The sequence below is a fragment of the Arachis hypogaea genome, chromosome 3 (genome assembly GCF_003086295.3).
Source record: "Arachis hypogaea cultivar Tifrunner chromosome 3, arahy.Tifrunner.gnm2.J5K5, whole genome shotgun sequence".
NCBI lineage: Eukaryota > Viridiplantae > Streptophyta > Magnoliopsida > Fabales > Fabaceae > Arachis > Arachis hypogaea.
In genome coordinates, this window is record NC_092038.1 from 84,751,151 (window position 1) to 84,755,630 (window position 4,480).

The following is a 4,480-nucleotide window of genomic DNA, read 5'->3' on the forward strand; positions in this document are numbered from 1 at the left end:
ATCTCTAGTGATATTCTTGCAGCTTGTACCTCAAAGATCCCTAGCTTCTCCATTACAGAGAGAGGCATGAGGTTTATGCTTGACCCTAGGTCACACAGAGCCTTCTTGAAGGTTATGGTGCCTAATGTACAAGGTACTGAGAACTTTCCAGGGACTTATCCCTTTTGAGGTAATCTCTGCCTAGTCAAGTTATCCAGTTCTTTGTTGAGTAAAGGCGGTTCATCCTCCCAAGTCTCATTACCAAATAACTTGTCATTTAGCTTCATGATTGCTCCAAGGTACTTAGCAACTTGCTCTTCAGTGACATCTTTGTCCTCTTCAGAGGAAGAATACTCATCAGAGCTCATGAATGGCAGAAGTAATTCCAATGGAACCTCTATGGTCTCAGTGTGAGCCTCAGATTCCCATGGTTCCTCATTGGGAAACTCATTGGAGGCCAGTGGACGTCCATTGAGGTCTTCCTCAGTGGCGCTCACTGCCTCTTTCTCCTCTCCAAATTCGGCCATGTTGATGGCCTTACACTCTCCTTTTGGATTCTCTTCTGTATTGCTTGGAAGAGTACTAGGAGGGAGTTCAGTGACTTTCTTACTCAGCTGATCCACTTGTGCCTCCAAGTTTCTAATGGAGGACCTTGTTTCAGTCATGAGACTTTGAGTGGTTTTGATTAGATCAGAGACCCTGGTTGCTAATTCAGAGTGGCTCTGCTTAGAATTCTCTGTCTGTTGCTGAGAAGATGATGGAAAAGGCTTGCCATTGCTAAACCTGTTTCTTCCACCATTATTGTTGTTGAAACCTTGTTGAGGTCCCTGTTGATCCTTCCATGAGAGATTTGGATGATTTCTCCATGAAGGATTATAGGTGTTTCCATAGGGTTCTCCCATGTAATTCACCTCTTCCATTGATGGGTTCTCAGGATCATAAGCTTCTTCTTCAGATGAAGCGTCCTTAGTACTGCCTGGTACATCTTGCATTCCATACAGACTTTGAGAAATCATATTGACTTGCTGAGTCAATATTTTGTTCTGAGCTAATATGGCATTCAGAGTATCAATCTCAAGAACTCCTTTCTTCTGATTCGTCCCATTGTTCACAGGATTCCTTTTAGAAGTGTACATGAATTGGTTATTTGCAACCATTTCAATGAGTTCTTGAGCTTCTGTAGGCGTCTTCTTCAGATGAAGAGATCCTCCAGCAGAGCTATCCAATGACATCTTGGACAGTTCAGACAGACCATCATAGAAGATTCCTATGATGCTCCATTCAGAAAGCATGTCAGAAGGACACTTTATGATCAATTGTTTGTATCTTTCCCAAGCTTCATAGAGGGATTCACCTTCCTTCTGTCTGAAGGTTTGGACTTCCACTCTAAGCTTACTCAATTTTTGAGGTGGAAAGAACTTTGCCAAGAAGGCATTGACTAGCTTTTCCCAAGAGTTCAGGCTTTCTTTAGGTTGTGAGTCCAACCATATCCTAGCTCTGTCTCTTACAGCAAAAGGGAATAGCATAAGTCTTTAGACCTCAGGGTTAACCCCATTGGTCTTGACAGTGTCACAGATTTGCAAGAATTCAGCTAAAAACTGATGAGGATCTTCCAATGGAAGTCCATGAAACTTGCAATTCTGTTGCATTAGAGAAACTAATTGAGGCTTAAGCTCAAAGTTGTTTGCTTTAATGGCAGGGATAGAGATGCTTCTCCCATAGAAGTCGGGAGTAGGTGCAGTAAAGTCACCCAGCACCTTCCTTGCATTGTTTGCATTGTTGTTGTTTTCGGCTGCCATGTCTTCTTCTTGTTTGAAGATTTCTGTTAGGTCCTCTACGGAGAGTGGTGCTTTAGCTTCTCTTAGCTTTCGCTTCAAGGTCCTTTCAGGTTCAGGGTCAGCCTCAACAAGAATGCTTTTATCTTTGCTCCTGCCCATATGAAAGAGAAGAGAACAAGAAAGTATGGAATCCTCTATGTCACAGTATAGAGATTCCTTGAGGTGTCAGAGGAAAAGAAGAATAGAAGGAGGAGTGTTAGTCCATAAATAGAAGGATGTGAGAAGAGGGAAAGAAATTTTCGAAAATTAAAGTGAATTAATTAAAAAAAATTTTGAAAAATGGTAATTGATTTTCGAAAACTAAGATTGGGAAAGAAATTAAGTGAAATTTAAAAAAAGATTTTGAAATTAGAAAGCAAAAAGATGTGATTGAAAACTATTTTGAAAAAGATGTGATTAAGAAGATATGATTGAAAAGTTATGGTTTTAAAAAGATATGATTGAAAAGATATGATTGAAAAATAATTTAAAAAGATTTGATTTTTTAAAATTAATGACTTGGCTAACAAGAAAAGATATGATTCAAACATTAAACCTTTCTCAACAGAAAAGGCAACATACTTGAAATATTGAATCAAATCATTAATTGTTAGCAAGTATTTTTGAAAATGGAAAGAAATTGATTTTGAAAATATATGATTGAAAAGATATGATTTGAAAAATATTTGATTTTGAAAAATTATGAAAACTTAAAAAAAATTTGAATTAAAAACAAAATCTTCCCTCTTATGCCATCCTGGCGTTAAACGCCCAGAATGGTATCCATTCTGGCGTTTAACGCCCAAAATGCTACCCTTTTGGGCGTTAAACGCCCAGCCAAGTACCCTGGCTGGCATTTAAATGCCAGTTTTCCTTCCTCACTGGGCGTTTTGAACGCCCAGCTTTTTCTGTGTGATTCCTCTGCTGTATGTTCTGAATCTTCAATTCTCTGTATTATTGACTAGAAAAGACACACTTTTGAAAAAAATTTTGGATTTTTAATGATGAGGAATAATCAAAATGCAACTAAAATCAAATAAACAATGCATGCAAGACACCAAACTTAGAAGTTTGTATACTACTGACACTAACAAATTGAGAATGCATATGAGAAACAACAAAACACACAAGACAAGAGAATTTAAAGATCAAAGCAAGCAAATCATCAAGAACAACTTGAAGATCAGTGAAGACACATGAATGAATTCGAAAAATGTAAGAAGAACAGAAACATGCAATTGACACCAAACGTAAAATGAGACACTAGACTCAAACAAGAAACATAAAATATTTTTGATTTTTATTACTTTGTAATTTTTTTGGATTTTTCCAAAATTATATGGAAAAGAAAATAAAGAGATTCAAAAATTTTTAATAAGAATTCCAGGAATCATGCAATGTTAGTCTAAAGCTGTAGTCTAAAAAGATTAGACATGCCTAGCCAAGCTTCAGCAGGACATTACATTCAAGAGCTAAATTGATGAGAATCAATCAGCTTTGGTGATGATAAAAACATTACCTCGAAACTCTAGAATTCATTCTTAAAAATTTTGAAGAAAAATACCTAATCTAAGCAACAAGATGAACCGTCAGTTGTCCAAACTCAAACAATCCCCGGCAACGGCACCAAAAACTTGGTGCACGGAATTGTGATCATCAATGGCGCCATCAACATGGTACACTCAAATGCAATCTCAACTCTTTATCACAACTTCGCACAACTAACCAGCAAGTGCACTGGGTCGTCCAAGTAATAAACCTTACGCGAGTAAGGGTCGATCCCACGGAGATTGTTGGTATGAAGCAAGCTATGGTCATCTTGTAAATCTCAGTCAGGCGGATTCAAATGGTTATGGAGGATTGATAATTAAAATATGAATAAAACATAAAATAAAGATAGAGATACTTATGCAATTCATTGGTGAGAATTTCAGATAAGCGTATGGAGATGCTTTGTCCCTTCTGTCTCTCTGCTTTCCTACTGTCTTCATCCGATCCTTCTTACTCCTTTCCATGGCAAGCTGTATGTTGGGCATCACCGTTGTCAATGGCTACAGTCCCGTCCTCTCAATGAAAATGTTCAACGCGCTCTGTCACAGCACGGCTATTCATCTGTCGGTTCTCGATCATGTCAGAATAGAATCCAGTGATTCTTTTGTGTCTGTCACTAACGCCCCACAATCGCGAGTTTGAAGCTCGTCACAGTCATTCAATCCTTGAATCCTACTCAGAATACAACAGACAAGGTTTAGACCTTCCGGATTCTCAAGAATGCCGCCATCAATTCTAGCTTATACCACGAAGGTTCTGATTAAGGAATCAAAGAGATATCCACTCAATCTAAGGTAGAACGGAGGTGGTTGTCAGGCACACGTTCATAGGTGAGAATGATGATGAGTGTCACGGATCATCACATTCATCAAGTTGAGGAACAAGTGATATCTTAGAACAAGAATGAGCTGAATTGAATGGAAGAACAATAGTAATTGCATTGATACTCGAGGTACAGCAGAGCTCCACACCTTAATCTATGGTGTGTAGAAACTCCACCGTTGAAAATACATAAGAACAAGGTCTAGGCATGGCTGAATGGCCAGCCTCCCATAATCTAAGAACTAGACGTCCAAATATGATCCTAAGATCTCAAGTGATCAAAAGATTCCAGGATGTCAAATACAATAGTA

At 38.3% G+C, this 4,480-nt stretch overlaps 1 non-coding gene across 1 annotated transcript; it reads left to right on the plus strand.

Annotated features, from left to right (window-relative positions):
• The first annotated feature begins 1,265 nt into the window (after window positions 1–1,265).
• LOC112792964 (small nucleolar RNA R71) lies at window positions 1,266–1,373 on the plus strand. Its single transcript, XR_003197680.1, has one exon. It is a non-coding gene; the product is annotated as a small nucleolar RNA R71 (small nucleolar RNA).
• Window positions 1,374–4,480: the final 3,107 nt, after the last annotated feature.